General features: G+C 41.0%; 1 protein-coding gene across 2 annotated transcripts in view; it reads right to left on the bottom strand.

Moving 5' to 3' along the window:
- GLDC (glycine decarboxylase) overlaps positions 1 to 16,602 on the bottom strand; it is a 148,131-nt gene extending 131,529 nt beyond the window's left edge. Inside the window, exons 1-2 of one of the 2 annotated variants that reach the window (XM_034988007.1) lie at positions 16,518 to 16,602; positions 2,253 to 2,374 (exon numbers count right to left, since the gene is read on the bottom strand). The gene's annotated coding sequence lies outside the window, so the exon portion shown is untranslated. The remainder of the gene's footprint in view (positions 1 to 2,252; positions 2,375 to 16,517) is intronic. The other variant, XM_034988009.1, reaches the window with a different exon arrangement.
- Positions 16,603 to 16,963: the final 361 nt, after the last annotated feature.

Raw genomic sequence — 16,963 nt, 5'->3', positions numbered from 1 at the left:
CTTAATACATATCTTCATTATTAAATACCATGGATGGGGAGCCTCAGAGCTAATCTGATGCCAAGTCACTTAAACATTGAACAAGATGTAAAGCTCCCCCGAATTTCTTACGCAAGATCCAGATCAAGGCAGGCCACTCCAGCTCTGACCTGAGCACCAAATCTGGGGGAATAAAGCATCAGGAATGTGCCAGCACCAAGGTACCCTTTCTCACAGGTTTCCATAAAGAGCCACTTACATGCCTGCCCAAACCCACTGGTTCTACCTCCTTGAGGGAAAATTAAAAGAAGAGCCAACATTGCCTAAAAGCACCAGTGCAACTCCTATGAAATAAATGTTGAAAAAATATCAAAAGAAACTCCAAATTATTAACATAAGTGGGGTGCCACCACATCTCAGGCGAGCCCTGACACCTGCCCAAAGTTTGAAATTGTCCTAGCGACTGAGAATCCAGGCTGAGCCTGGAGGTACAGGGTGGCTGATCCCAGCTGTAGGGAGAAGAGGCCCAAAAGTTTAAGGTCAGTCAGGACCTTCCTTTTAGCATGGACACACATTTTGCAGTCTCTTGGTGAAAGGAAATGAGCTGGGTGGCTGGGGAACAGTTGAGAGTCTTTACAGTGATTCAAGGTGAGGGTTCAGAGAGTCTTGATGGTGTGAATACAAAGAAGGCAATGAATCGTGGATCACTACATCAAAAACTAATGATGTATTTTATAGTGACTAACAACATAATAAAATAAAATAAAATAAAAAACAAACAAACAACGAAGGCAATCACAGCCGTGATTTTTCTGGGTGAATTGCTGAATCTCCTTTTCTCAGAATTATACAAGCTAGGACATTATTTGGGAACTTTATTTTTAATAATAATTTTAAAGCTAGAATAAGTCACAGGGATAAAAGGTACAGCATAGGGAATATAATCAATGGTACTGTAATAGTGTTGTATGGTGATAGACGGTAGCTACACTTGTGGTGAGCAGAGCAGAACATATCGAGTTGTCCAATCACTATGTTGTACACCTGAAACTAATGTAACATTGTATGTCAATTGTACTGCAATAATTTTTTTAAAAAGCTATATACCAGGACCCCTGGGTGGCTCGGTCATTGAGTGGCTGCCTTCGGCTTGGGTCATGATCCCAGGGTCCTGGGATAGAGTCCCACATTGGGCTCCTTGCTCAGCGGGGAGCCTGCTTCTCCCTCTGCCTGCAGCTCCCCCTGCTTGTATTCTCTCTCTCTGACAAATAAATAAAATCTTAAAAAAAAAAGCTATATACCAATGAATTATTGTTTGTATCTAGTAACTCTTTATTCATATGTATTTTGTCTGCCTTCATAATAACCAAAATATTTTTACGACATGCTTTTCTTAAGTTACTACAGACTTCTTTCCTTTTCTCTAGGGTCTGACATGAGTCCAGTCCCTTTCACAATCAATACTCCTCAGTAAAACATGGAAGAGGAGGAGGAAAGAGGGTGGAGAATTCTTGGTCTTCATCAGTTTGTGATTCCTGTATATATATGCCCCTGCTACCATACCATTCTCCATCCCTCTTCCTGGGAAGAACAAGTGAGGCAGGATAATGTCTCTGCTGGTGGGACTTTTTTTTGAGGTGAAGTTCCGGGTGCCTGGGTGGCTCAGTTGGTTAAGCGACTGCCTTCAGCTCAGGTTATGATCCTGGAGTCCCGGGATCGAGTCCCATATCGGGCTCCATGCTCAGCGGGGGGTCTGCTTCTTCCTCTGACTCTCTTCCCTGTCGTGCTCTCTGTCTCTCATTCTCTCTCTCAAATAAATAAATAAAATCTTTTAAAAAAAAAAGAAAAAAAATTGAGGTGAAGTTCATATAACATAAAATTAACCATTTAAAAGTGAACAATCAGTGGCATTTAGTAAATTCACAATGTGCAAACCCTACCACCATCCAATTTCAAAATCTTTTCATCACTCCAAAAGGAAAATCCATACCCATTAAGCAGTTATTTCTCCTTACTCCTACCCCTATACCTTAGTAACCCCTAATCTGCTTTCTGTGCTTCTGAGACCATGCGTGGTCACTTCCTCCCTAGAAATCCACAGAGATGTGTAGGCTGTAATATTGTCTCTCTGACCTCAGAGAAACTATGGTGTAGATCACTCTGAAAATATGGTTAAACTGTAGACCTCCTGGGAAGAAATTATTCTGTTCCTTTAATAAGAAAATATAGGAATTGGATTAAGAAATCAAGTCATCATATATTTAAAGCCTTACCTCATAGATGGATCAGTGGACTTTTTGTAACTCATTGGTCAGACCTAGTCTCACAGCCACTACGACATGCTGGAAAATAGCCTCTGTATTTGTAGCAAGCCAAGGAGAAGACAGGTGGACACCTTCCCAGTCAGAATAAGAAATATATATGGTTATATTTAAATGTTAATAATTCAATAATTTAAAAAGGAGACACTGACCCAGTAATAAATTAAATGTATATAATTAAGCCTACTATTAGTGAAGGGTAATCATGGTGGGGAAATACACTCCTGAAAATATTTTTAAACTTTTTTAAAAACAAAAGTAGTACTTGATATTATAAGATATAATGAACACTCTTACTATAATATAGGTAAAAGACAAGAGGAAAGGAATAATCAAAGGTCACTTCCAAATTCTGAGTCTAGAAAATGGGAGGGTATTGGCACACATACACATAATGGAATTAGGGCTATCCAGGAGGAGAGTGAGTTTAGGGTGTAGGAAGTTGACTTTGCTTCCAGAAATGTGACTTTGAAGTAGGGGGGAAGGGTACTCAAGGGAAGGCACAGAACAGAATGTGGGGTTAAGGTCAGAGGTCAGGTCTAGGGATCTGGGCCTAAGAGCCATCTACTTCCAGTGGGGAAGGGGGGAGTTAGTATATCGTGTCCAAGTAAGGTCTCTGGGAAGGGGTGTGAGCAAACAGATAAGATCAAACCTTGGGGATCATCCATATTTGAGGAGAGAGAGCAAAGCCTCTGAAGGAAGCAAGGAAAAGTCTTGAGAAATAAAAAGGAGACACAGGATGGCCTAGAGTCCTGGAGACCAGAAAGGAGAAATGTCAGGATTGGGTGGGTAGGGATATTGTACCCATATTCCTCAGAGAGGTCAGGGGAAAGGGAAACAGGAAAAGATTCAGTGAAGTTTGCACTGAGGAGACCCCTGTGGCCTTTGAGAGAGCAACTGCCCAAGGTCTAGAGCCTGGCCCTGCAGAGCTGGAATTGAGAGTGATGAGGGAAAGAATACAACACATTTCAGTCTTTAGATGTCTGGTGATGAAAGAAGGGAGGAAAATCCCACAGTGGTTTAAGGGAACAACGACAGAGCAAGTTTTCAAAGCAGGCAGACCCTGACCCTTGTGGCACTAGGTGACACATTCACATGGGGTTTCCTGGCTAGCGCTGGCCAAGGTGGTGTAACCCAGCACTCTTTGGTCAGAGTTTTACACCAACAGGTATCATAGAGTCAATTCCAAAGTTCACTCGGTGGCCAGCTTGTGAAAAGAGCAAACAAACCATGAGTGGTTTTTCTTCAAATCCCATTATCTACACATAAATGACCTCTGGAATAGCAGATAGAACCTCTACCCCTTTTGGAAAGGAAGTGCACCAAACAGATACTGCATCAGAAGATGAACAGCTCATCCACATATTTGGAGAAGCTGGAGCCTAGACAAACACAGTTCTCATTAAAAAGTGGAGTGGAAGAAGGCTGAATATAGTGGAGAAGATAACAAACAAGATGAAAACTCCTAACTTTGTCAGGCAGAGACTGGCTGGTAGTGGTGGGGTGGTGCCTCCCCAGGAGGGGCTTGGAGAGTCTGCAAGATGAAAGAAAGGTCATGGGGCCAGGTCATAGTTGAGGGGGTGGCATAAGAGTGGGAGTAGGGATCTTTCAGGAGGTTGGAATCTGGGGCTTCAGCTGTTAGCAATAGCCACTGCTGTGGTGGAGTGGGGAGGGAGTCTTTTACCATCAGCAGCCAGAACTTGGCCTCAGGCAACTGTTTTCTGGGTTTGTTTGTTTTTTTTTAAAGCGGTAGTAGGCAGAGGTTCTAACAAGCATAACTCCAAAGCAAGATCTAGCCCCTTGAATTTGATGAGATAAAACTCCAGTAATACAGTAAGGAATCCATGAGGCCCTAGAGACACTGGGTGATCAGAAAATCCACTTAGAATTTAAGATAATTTTCATGGCAGGGTCACTGAATGATACAGAGTGCCCATTACTAAAAATCCAGGCAGAACCCCACTTATTGGAACCAGGGAATAAGATACAAGTAGATCACCACCCACCCTCACCCTAGACTAAATAGGAAAACTAAGCTCCTAAGTATTTCCCTGTGTAGAGACTAGATTAATGGATTACTCTCTGATTCTGGAGTAGGTGAAGGCCTGCAGCAGGGGATAATGGGGGAGGAATTTGGGGCCAGAATGAGGTCAGTCATTGCCAAAGCTATGTGTCCAGTTCAGCCTTGAATAACTTTTAAAAGAGTTTTAAAAACTACTCTCACTTAGGCAAACAGCAACAACAACAAAACGCCTACTCTCACTTAGGAAATTCCAAGGGTTTTGGGAGCTTTGTGCCAGGAACCAGGGACAAAGACCAAATACATTTCTTATTAACCACAAGTTCCTACACGCAATCAGAATGGCCCATGCCACTGTGGCATTCCGGCTCATCAACATCCAGTTGGGAATCCTTGGGGTTCCATCATCTCTGACCTTACATCAGGGCTAGCATTCTCTTCCAGTCTAGGCAATGGGTCAGAAGGGCAGATGTAGGGTTGGAGGAGTACTGGGCCTGGCCTGGGTTCTCTCCCTTAGCTCTGAGGAGCAATAAGCAGGTCCTAAAAGGAACTCACTCATGTGGTGCCTGAGGGGCTCAGTCGAAAAGCATGTGACTCTTAATCTCAGGGTTGTGATTTCAAACCCCATGTTGGATGTAGAGATTACTTAATTAAATGAATAAATAAACTTAAAAAAAAAAAAAGAGGAACTCACTCATGACCCCAAAGGTGACTCTCCTCCCCCAAGTCTTCTCTCTACAGAAATGTCATGAATGTTAGCCTCTGACCTGAGGACAAGGACAACGAGAAACCTGCACACTATAGATCATATCTTCCCTTTTTAATTAAAATTTCCAGTTCAGTGCATCTTGATTTCATTCACTCCCTGAGGGGTCCTGCTCCTCTAACATTTTCATTGCCAATTACTTTATGACTCCCTTATTTGGGGCATACAGTCTTCCTTTTAACCATCAACTCTCCTATCTCCTCGAGGTTAATCAACCCAGGATGAAAGCTGACTGAGGGTCAGAGAAACTCAAGGTCAGGAGGCATCAGGTAGCCCTCAAAGGCTGAAGACTTCCCAGACACCGGGGCAGAGACCATGTGCTTTCAGGGACTTCAGCAGCCAAAGGCTGTGCTCAACATACTTAAGGAACTACATGCAAAAGCACAGAGACTGAGAAAGCCACCAGCATAGAGTTGCTGTCAACCTGAGCACTAGCTTCTTTAGAATATGGGTTCTACTGCTGGGATTTTCACTTTTCTCTTACCCCATTTCATCATATGTGGGTCTGATTCTAAAATCTGTGCTTTAACCACTCTGCATGTGTAAGAAAATATAAAGGGACTGGCCCACATGTCCCCTACTATCCTCTAGTAATGGCCAATTTAACAGGGATTTGGAGGGAAGGACCAAGGCAGGACCTAATATAATTGGCATATGCACATTCACCTTACAGCCCACTGCTTAGCATACAGTGGGTCAAAAAGTGTGTGTTGAAGGGAAAAAGTCAAAACTATTCATATGTGGGAGATCAGAACTTGATGTCCTTCACCTGTCTGAGTTCTGTGGATAAGATCGGAATGTGGAAGGCAGAAGAGAAAACAAACAGGGAATGAACTACAGGGCAGTGCTGGGTCAAGATGGAGACCCATCCTCAGTGATCTGCTTCACTGGTATTTTCTACCTCTGAGCAGATTTTTAAACTCTCTCTTCTTTTCCACTTTAAAAAGGGCACTTTTTACACACACACATTCCTATCAAACTATATACATTTGTCTGGTCTCTGTGTCTTTGTCCATGCTGTGCCCAGATCACTCCTCTACCTCCATCTGTCCTATCAAAACTACCATTCTGTAATGCACCTCTATCGCTTTATATCCTGAAAATATATCTGTATTCTCTTTTCAAGTTGCAACAAAGAGCAGCAATTGTTACTCATACATGATACCTTATTCTACCCCTTCCTATCTTTGTACCTGTGGGCAGGTTACTTACCCTTCTTAAAGTTCAATTTCCTCACCTGAAAATGGGAGTATTACCAACCAAATAAATGAAAATAAATTTTCAATAATGAAAATACATGAAATGGTGTATGTAAAGTGCCTATGAGGATCCTGGCATATAGTAAACTTTCAATACATGGTAATTCCCTTTCTCTATTGTTCTGCTTACCCCATTATAATTCATACCTCCTTTACCATTCAATAAAACTTCTTTTGTGAGAACCCAATGCACACCTTGCACACTTCACCTTGTCCTATTATTAACTTACATGTCCTCTTTCCTCTTCAGTTTAAAGAGAGTTAGAGGCTTAACCTTGTATGAATTATCTTACCTTCCCATCCATGGGCCCAAAGTGACACATTTAGTATCTCAAACACAGTGAGTGCTTTAAAAATACTTGTTTTGTTGAAAGCATGAATAATAAAGGAAGGGAAAGAAGGAAAAAGTTGGAAAAAAAATCTATGACAAAAATGAAATAACTTTGGTTTTTTTTTTATTATGATTTTTTTCTTTTTCAAGGTTTTATTTATTTATTTGTCGGAGAGAGAGAGCATAAGCAGGGGGAGTGGCAAGCAGAAGGAGAAGCAGGCTCCCTGGTGAGCAAGGAGCCTGATGTGGCACTCTATCCCAGGACCCCAGGATCATGACCTGAGCTGAAGGCAGACACTTAACTGTCTGAGTCACCCAGGCATCCCTATTATGATTTTTTTCAAAGTAAACTCTACCCCCAATGTGGGGCTCATACTCTCAAACTCACAATTCCAAGATCAAGAGTTGCATGCTCCACCAATTGAGCCAGCCAGGCATCCCTACCTCTTTTAAGAAATTTAATTTCTAAGAAATTTCTAAGTTTAGGGCACCTAATAAAATCATTTTTATAAAAAAAGAAATTTCTAAGTTTATTTACCTTTTATTTTCTCATATGTAAAAGTGACCAGAATAGTGCCTGGCACAAGTAAATACTATATAAGCTTTTATTATTACTCCCCTCCACTCCCAAGTGTACTTCTTTTAGTTTAATCCCTGGGAAATACTGTCAAATACTGTCCCTCAATTACTGTTCAAACTGAGATAAGCAGTAAGATCACTGGGCTTTTGTTTTGTTGGGGGGTGAGAGAGTATGGGTGTGGAGGGGTGGAGGGGGAGAAGCCCATTGGCTCTGATACAGAAAATCCTGCCTGAATGCTGCCATCTAGTGTTCACTTGAAAAAACTATAAATCTCTCAACAGACTACTTCCTTCCTCTAAGTAAGGACCCTAATACTGTTTTGTTACTGGATCCCAGATTTGGGGAAATGTTGACAGCCAAAAGTACAACTTTTGACAGTAATGAGGTGGTAACTGAGAAACTGGAAATTTCCCTAGAATTCTAACAGAAATGGCCCCATAGTGAACTGATACATTGCAACCAAAGTCAAAGAAATGAAATTTGGGTTATCCTGTGAACCCTTCCTACAGGTACATGTGGCTTCCGTTGGTAAGTGGAGTGAGAACACAGGTGTTTATTTGAGCACCTTTCATGTAACAGTCTCTTTACACAGACATACTCTAATTCAGGTATCCCCAGACCCCTCCGAGTTAATATTACTATCCCCATTTTAAAAATAAGAAAATAGAAGCCAAGACAGTTTAACTTGCTTGCTTTTCTGAAACTAGTTGAAAGAATTAGGATTTGTACCCATGTCTATCAATGTCAAGCTCTATGCTTTTTCTTTTTCTTTTTTTTTAGATTTTATTTATTTATTTGACAGAGAGAGGCACAGCGAGAGAGGGAACACAAGCAGGGGGGCGCGGGAGAGGGAGAAGCAGGCTTCCTGCCAAGCAGGGAGCCTGACATGGGGCTCGATCCCAGGACCCTGGGATCATGACCTGAGCCGAAGGCAGACGCTTAATGACTGAGTCACCCAGGCGCCCCAGCTCTGTGCTTTTTCATCTATATTCCAATGCTTGTTAAATGTTTGGAAATCCCAGAAAACAGCCCACAAACTGTGGTTAATATCCTTATAGATTTCTACTAGTGGTGACCTTGTTTAACAACTAAAGAAACACAAAACCCTTGGCATATTAATGTCCTTAAAATAAATTGTACCGGGGGTGCCTGGGTGACTCAGTTGTTAAGCATCTGCCTTCGGCTCAGGTCATGATCTCAGGGTCCTGGGATCGAGCCCCACATCTGGCTCTCTGCTCAGCGGGGAGCCTGCTTCACCCTCTCCCACTCCCCCTGCTTGTGTTTCCTCTCTCGCTCTCTCTCTGTCAAATAAATAAATAAAATCTTAAAAAAATAAATAAATAAATTGTACCGGGACGCCTGGGTGGCTCAATCAGTTAAGCGTCTGCCTTCGGCTCAGGTCATGATCTCAGGGTCCTGGGATCAAGTCCCACATTGGGCTCCCTGCTCCGCGGGGAGCCTGCTTCTCCCTCTGCCTGCTGCTCCCCCCCGATCGTGCTCTCTGTCTCTCTCTGACAAATAAATAAATAAAGTCTTAAAAAAAAATAAATTGTACCATTGAGACCTGAACACAGACTTCCAAATACCTAAGTCAGAAACAAAGATGCTAAGCACAAATACTTAATTCAACTTTATAAGAACTGAACTAGATGATAGTAATTTAAAGGGAGAATGACCAATAAATAAAATACTAACCTTAACAAAAGCATCCTACATTTTTATCTTTTTTTTTTTTTTTTTAAAGATTTTATTTATTTGAGAGAGAGAATGAGATAGAGAGAGAGAGCATGAGAGGGGGGAGGGTCGGGAGGGTCAGAGGGAGAAGCAGACTCCCTGCCGAGCAGGGAGCCCGATGCGGGACTCGATCCCGGGACTCCAGGATCATGACCTGAGCTGAAGGCAGTCGCTTAACCAACTGAGCCACCCAGGCGCCCCATTTTTATCTTATTAAAAAAATTTTTTAAGTAATCTCTATGACCCAACATGGGGCTCAAACTCAGGACCCTGAGATCAAGAGCCAGATGCTCTACTCTCTGAGCCAGCCAGGTGCCCCTCTATATTCTTATCTTCATGAGAACTGAAACTAATAATAGGTTTCACAGTTGTAGAAATCATGGAGATGTTAGTTTTAGTTACTTCTAATTAAAAAATAAGCTTGTCTACTGGGTATTTACCCCAAAGATACAAATGTAGTAATCCGAAGGGGCACCTGCACCCCAATGATTATAGCAGCAATGTCCACAATAGCCAAACTTTGGAAAGAGCTCAGATGTCCATCGACAGATGAATGGATAAAGAAGACATGGTATATACATATATATATATATACACACACACAATGGACTATTATGCAGCCATCAAAAAATGAAATCTTGCCATTTGCAAGGATGTGGATGGAACTGGAGGGTATTATGCTAAGCGAAATAAGTCAATCAGAGAAAGACAATTATCATATCTCATTAATATGTGGAATTTAAGAAACAAGGCAGAGGATCATAGGGGAAGAGAGGAAAAAATGAAACAAGAAGAAACCAGAGAGGGAGACAAACCATAAGAGATCTTAATCTCAGGAAACAAACTGAGGGTTGCTGGAGTGGAGGGGGGTGGGGGGGATGGGGTAGCTGGGTGATGGACACTGAGGAGAGTATATGTTGTGGTGAGCGCTGTGTATTGTGTAAGACTGATGAATCACAGACCTGTACCCCTGAAACAAATAATACATTATGTTAATAATAAAAATAAATAATTAATTAAACACACAAAAAAGAAACTAATAATTATTTCTGAAATTAGTCAAATCCAATGGTTCTCGAAGTGTGGTTTTGAGATTATTTGCATCAAAATCACAACTTTTAAAACTGCTTTTGACTCTTGCAGGAAAACTTACATATAGTAAAATGCACAAATCTTAAGTGTAACATCCAGTGGGTTCTAATGCACACACCTGTGTGACCCAACCCCTATCAAGGTACAAAACATTATTATGACCAGAGAAAGTTCTCATGACCTTTTCTAATCAATACCTTCCCCTACTCCCACAGAGGCAACCAGTGTTCTCATTTTTTTTCCACCATTGAACTTTATAATGCATTAACTGAGAATTCTGTTGTGTCAAGCTTTCGCTCAGCATAATGTTTCTGAAATTCATCCAGTAGTTTGTTCCTTTTATTGCTGAGTACCACTGTATAACTGTGTGGGAGTTTATATTTCAGTTTATTCATTTTTCTGTTGATGAACACCTGGCCTGTTCCTGTGTTTTGGCTTCTATGAATAAAGCTGCTATCCAAGAACATTCTTGTGTAACATTTTTCATGGATATAATCATTCTTTCTGTTGAGTAAATATCTAGGAGTAGAAATGCTTATTATACACCCTGCAGTTCTACCCCTTAGTATCTACCCAAGAGAAATAAAAAAGTATATCCACAAAAAGACTTCTATGAGAACATGTCACACCTTCCCCAAAGTAACAATAATATTTTGCACTCCCACCCAAAATGTAAGAGTTCTGGTTGTTCCATATCCTTCCAACACTGGGTTTGTCTGCCTATTCATTTCAACCATTCTGGTGGTTATATAGTGGAATCTCATTATAGTTTAATTCTCATTACCTGGATGACTGATAATACTTTTTTATGTGCATATTAAGACCACTTGTAGATCTTATTTTGTCTGCTCATATCTTTTTGCCAGTTTTTAAATTGGACTGTTTATCCTTTTATTATTGACTTGCAGAAAATTTTCATATATTCTGAGTTCTTATATCTTCTGGATACCTGTCCTTTGTCTGAAATATATTTTGCAAATATTTTCTCCCATTATGTGGTCTACCTATGCATCTTCTTAATTGTGTCTTTTTTTTTTAAAGATTTTTAAAATTTATTTATTTGAGAGAGAGAATGAGAGAGAGAGAGAGCACATGAGAGGGGGGAGGGTCAGAGGGAGAAGCAGACTCCCTGCTGAGTAGGGAGCCCAATGCGGGACTCGATCCAGGGACTCCAGGATCATGACCTGAGCCGAAGGCAGTCGCTTAACCAACTGAGCCACCCAGGCGCCCCTTAATTGTGTCTTTTGATAAGCAAAAGTTCTTGATGAAGTAAAACTTACCAATGTTTAAAAAAAATAAAAAATAAGCTTGTGCTCAACGCTGAAGTTTTTTTTGTTTTGTTTTGTTTTGTTTTTAAGATTTTATTTATTTATTTGACAGAGAGATAGCGAGAGCAGGAACACAAGCAGGGGGAGTGGGAGAGGGAGAAGCAGGCTTCCCACCGAGCAGGGAGCCCGATGTGGGACTCGATCCCAGGACCCTGGGATCATGACCTGAGCCGAAGGCAGACGCTTAACCATCTGAGCCACCCAGGCGCCCAACGCTGAAGTTTTTTAAAAAGAAGAGGAAACGGGCACCTAGGTGGCTCAGTCGTTAAGCATCTGCCTTCAGCTCAGGTCATAATCCTGGGGTCCTGGAATCAAGCCCTTCATCAGGCTCTCTGCTCAGCCGGGAGCCTGCTTCTCCCTCTCCCCCTCCCCCTGCTTGTTCTCTCTTTCTCTGTCAAATAAATACATAAAATCTTAAAAAAAAAAAAAAAAAAAAAGAAGAGGAAACAAAATTAAAAAGCAACACCAATCTCTAAAACTCTCTTAATATTCTGATGTATATGTAAAGTTCTAAATCTATATTTGCAAATGTGTGCATGTGCATTTATATATAATTTTTAAAGATCTTTATTTTTTAAGTAATCTCCACACCTAATATGGGGCTGGAACTCACGACCCCACGACCAAGAGGCACATGCTCTTCTGGCTGACCCAGCCAGGTGCCCTGGTTGTCTTTTTAAAAAAAACTTGAGATGGATTAGTAACAATTTTCCATGACAGAATTATTATTCTATAATTTTTTAATGGCTGCATTTTCCATTTTATGGATAATCATATTTTATTTAACCAGACTCAGTAGTTTGGTTCAGATTTTTACTACTGTAAGATAATGTGGGGGGTAAACAACTATACACCTAAACCTAACATGTATCTATCTCTGTGTTAACATTTAGAGAGAGATAAGCAGTAAAAATGGAAAGTAGCTTTACTCAACAGTCTTGAAGAAAGCAGAGGGTACAGAGTTAGTAGGAAAATAAATGATCAATTAGACTAAACACCAAAGTTACCTGAGAATTAACTCTTTTGTCTTCAATGTTCCAAATGAAGTTAAATTGATAGAAATCACTTTCTCAGAAGTTAAATTGATAGAAATCACTGTGGCCCTTCCTGGGTGCTATTATGACAAAATTAGAAGGAATCAGAGTGCAGTCTCCAGTTAAGAAGGACAAACTAAATGCTTACACAAAGGAAACTGTTAGACAATCAAGTAATATTTCTAAATGGGTTTGTAAACATAGGCAGAGGTAGGAATCTGAAGGAAAGGGGCGCCTGGGTGGCTCAGTTGGTTAAGCGGCTGCCTTCGGCTCAGGTCGTCATTCCGGGGTCCTGGGATCGAGCCCCGCATCGGGCTCCCTGCTCAGCGGAAAGCCTGCTTCTCCTTCTCCCTCTGCCTGCAGCTCTGCCTACTTGTGCTCTCTTTCTATCTCTCTGTCAAATAAATAAACAAAATCTTAAAAAAAAAGAAGAATCTGAAGGAAAGATTAACTAGAGACAGCAGCCTGTGAAGTCAGGGTTCTGGAATGGGGTGGACCAGTGTTGGAAACCCAGATCTGCTAAGTACAGAATTGTGATCTTGGGCTATGCACTTAAAGTCCTTGACCCTGTTTCCACATCTTCATCTTGAAGATGGAAAAAGTGATAATGTTTCTCTCTCAAAGTTGTTAAGATTAAGTGAAATGTACCTTCCATGCTGAGTAAAGTGGATGGCATGGAGTAGATGCTCAGTAACTTGTAGTTATTAACCAGGAAACAGTCTTGCCCAATCAGGGTAGAGAAGGTATGGCGCTTTAGCCTCAAAGCCTGGAATTAGATAGAGCTCAATCTAAAGGGAGAACAATGTCTAGGTCACAGAAGGGATGCTGGTGACAGTGGTGAGGGCCAGATCATGGGAGGCTAGATCGCAGAAACCAGGATGACACCTGGGGTCCATGAATGGCATGTGAGAGAGCACAGCTAGGTGCTGAGTCCAGGAAGTATGTCCTCAATTGAAACTCTTCTGATTTCCCTAGGAGCCCCATAAGCTGTACAGCTTTTACACAGCTCCTTTTATAGGGATTTCCCTCCTTCTCCCTCTCCTGTTTGCCTGTTAAGTTTCATATTGATCAAACTTTCAATGTTTACCATTTCCTAAAAGTACAGCCTTATTCCAGGACAATATAGAGCTTTTTTTCTTGGTGGAAGTGAGAGGAATCTCAGAATTCTTCAAAAAAGTTTGGTAACACTCTCAGCCACCTCATCACATCTTACCTATCCCTACACCCCAAGGATCCTACTTTCTGAATGTTTTGTGAATATATACACTTCTCTAGATCTTTACTATCACCACTGTAGTTCAAAATGACTTCATGTTTTGTAAGACACCTAAAATTATCTCCAAACTGAAGTCTTCATTTCTACTTGTGCCCATCCCTATCCTCCATTTGCAGCTCAAATGATACTGTATTATAAAAACAAAAATATGATCAAATCTCTACCTTAAAAAACTTCTAATAATGTTCCCTACTATCAGGATGAAGTCACAATTCTTTAATGTTGCCCACAAAGCCTGTATAACCTGGCCTTTGTCTCTCCAGATTCATCTTGACAACCCTCCCCTTTGTTCATAATGCTGCAGTAGCACTGATTTTTTTTTTTTTTTTTTTTTTGCTCCTGAAGTCACTGAGCTTTGTTCAGCCTCAGGACCTTTGCCATCATGCTCCCTCTGCCCACAAGGCTCATTCCACAACTTTCCACCTGACTGATTCCTCCTTATACTTCAGGTCTCTAATTTGTGACTTATTCATTGACATCTACCCAAATCTTGCAAACTAGGTTAGGTCTTTCTGTTCTATACTTTCATAACACCCTGTACTTTGTCCTGTACTTATCACAACCCTAACTAAATAATAGTTGTTTGGTTATTGAATATCTAGCTCTTTGGGTTGACTGTGAGGTCAATGAGATCAAGGATTTGTATCTTATTATGTTCAAAGCTATAAATCAAGCATATAGCACAGTTAACAGCACATAGTAGGCACTCAATAAATAGTGAATGTCCATAATTATCCATATTGGCATCTTTGGTCATGTATCTGTGCATGTGACCACTAAATATATAAAACTAGAACAAAAGAAATGTAGCTGATTTGCTGAATTCTCTTTTGTGGTTGGAGGTTGTTCTTTGCCTACTTCTCTGAGGGAGACTCACTATAGTAAATTTTCTTCAAGTTTGACCTGAAAAAGGTGGTTTATCCATACAAAAAGAGCATGTCAACTATAAAGGATAGGGGAAATCAGGCTGTTAGCAATCTTTCCATCAAAATTTAATGCTAAAGGAAAATGGTGCAATGGCCTACAAAGCACACAGGTAAGAAAAAAGTGTGATCCAAGAATGTAACATTCAGAAGCAAGGTGTTTTGAGATATAAAAATTAAGAGAATGAGGAAAATGAATTAAATCTCAAATTTCTATTTCCAGCTATGATGGGCTAGGTTATTAAGATCAATATATCTATAGACAATAACTAAAGATGCTAAATGAACTATAAACATATAAAAATTCCTCTAAGGCACAAAATTGCTGAGAAGATATTAAAGAACTATTATGCCAAAAGCTAAGAGAAGGTGGAAGCCCAGAAAAGCAAATGAGCTACTCTTGCCTTGAGCACATTTTCTAGACAGGGAACATCTAGTATTGATTTTAGTAGCTTCACTGAGCATGGAAAGAGCAACCAAGGTCCAGGGCTACCCAAGGTGAAAATGCTATTACATGACTCTGCCCATATTAAATTGGGACTCCATAGGCTACACCCTAAGGGTAGGGGTGAACCAGTACCCAAGAAGTTTAAGAATGATTGTTTTTTACATTGACTATAAAAGGAGGGGAAAAAAGCACTCCTCCCCCATTTCATCTTTGAGATGTGGCCACTGCACAGCTCTTGCTTAAATTTGTAGCCTGGGTTAGCAATGACTGAAGGAACCTCAACCCATGAAAACAGTCTAACTGAGAAGGCCTCAAGGCACCCAGCAGTAGCAAACAAAAATCCTTTTTGTTGGGCGCCTGGGTGGCTCAGTTGGTTAAGCAACTGCCTTCGGCTCAGGTCATAATCCTGGAGTCCCGGGATCGAGTCCCACATCGGGCTCCCTGCTCAGCAGGGAGTCTCCTTCTCCCTCTGACCCTTCCCCCCTCTCATGCTCTCTCTCTCTCATTCTCGCTCTCAAATTAAAAAAAAAAAAAAAAATCCTTTTTGCAAGAAGCCACAAATACTTTTTCTCACAATTAGTTTTTCAAGGATAAAAAGCTAACACACAAGGAAACTAGACTCCATGGACAATATACAGCAGAAATATCAGGCAGCAGAAAGGAACCAGAAAATAACTGAGACATTAGAATTATGATACAGTTTACAAAACAACTATGATTAGTATGTTTAAAGAAATAACTCAACTGCCAATTATTAGGAAATAAGACAGAGGAACATGGTGAAATGCTCCATATACACACAATTAGCAAAATCCAGACTGTAGGAAACTCTGTAGTGTCAAAGGACCCAGGCCAGTCAACAAAAAATCGTAAGGAAGAGAAACTTTCAGTTTTGCAGATACTTTTTATCAGATTAGTTTCCCTTCTATTCCTGGTTTTCCATGAGCATTCATCATGAATAAGTGTTTAATGATTTCTTCTACATTTTTTGAGAGGACATTTTCTCCATTAACCCTTTAATATCTTGAATTCTGATGTTAAAACAATCTAACTTGCGTATAATGTATTGTTCTTTCTATATAATACTGGATTGTTAATATTTTGCTCCGGGGTTTTTATATCTATGTTCATGAGCAAAACTGGCATATAATCTTCCATTAATTTGGTGTCTTTGTCAGGTTTTCCTATTAGGGTTATGGTAAGGCTCACGAAACGTTTTGAAATGTTCCCTGTGTTTCTTTCCCTTTCCCCATTTTGGAAGTATCTGATTAAGACGGCAAAGTTATCCTGGTAATGTTTGGCTTAACCTTCCAAGGAAATCAGGGTAGCTTGGAGGCTCCTTCGTTGCAAGACTTTGTACGACTCTTTCAATTTGTTTTTAAACGATTTCAGTTTTCTATTTCCCTGCATACGTGCAAAAAAGTACCTGCGCAGGACTTCTTTATTCCCGGAAGCGGACCGCAGAAACCTCGCGCCACAGAACTGAGGAAAACGCGCACAAAATACGTCACTTCCGGCCAGGAAGAAGTGGCGTAACCACGTAGGGCGCAGTCCGGCCTTCAAAGCCCCTTCCTGCGGAAGCCGCGTTCTGACGTCACCACGCGGCCAAGTACCCATAGGAACGCAGCAAAGCCTATTGCATCGTGGGATACGCGTCGATACCCTTGGGGCTTAGTGCGTCAGAGCGGGCTGTCTTGCACGGTGTCCTATGCTCGAAACATCTCTGCCCTCTATTTAGAAAGGGGGCGTTCCCATCTTTAGGGTGCAAGAAGATGCTAGAGGATGGCGCCAGTTTAGGTGCCGCTAAAGGTAATAGAATCTAACCGGGGGCCTGAAACCAATCAGAGGCTCGCGTGACTCGCTAATTGCCAC

The sequence above is a fragment of the Mirounga leonina genome, unplaced genomic scaffold (assembly GCF_011800145.1).
Source record: "Mirounga leonina isolate KUSES-001 unplaced genomic scaffold, KU_Mleo_1.0 Mir_447, whole genome shotgun sequence".
Taxonomy (NCBI): Eukaryota; Metazoa; Chordata; class Mammalia; order Carnivora; family Phocidae; genus Mirounga; species Mirounga leonina.
Note: the sequence above shows the minus strand (reverse complement) of the source record. Positions and strands in the feature narration are given on the sequence as shown.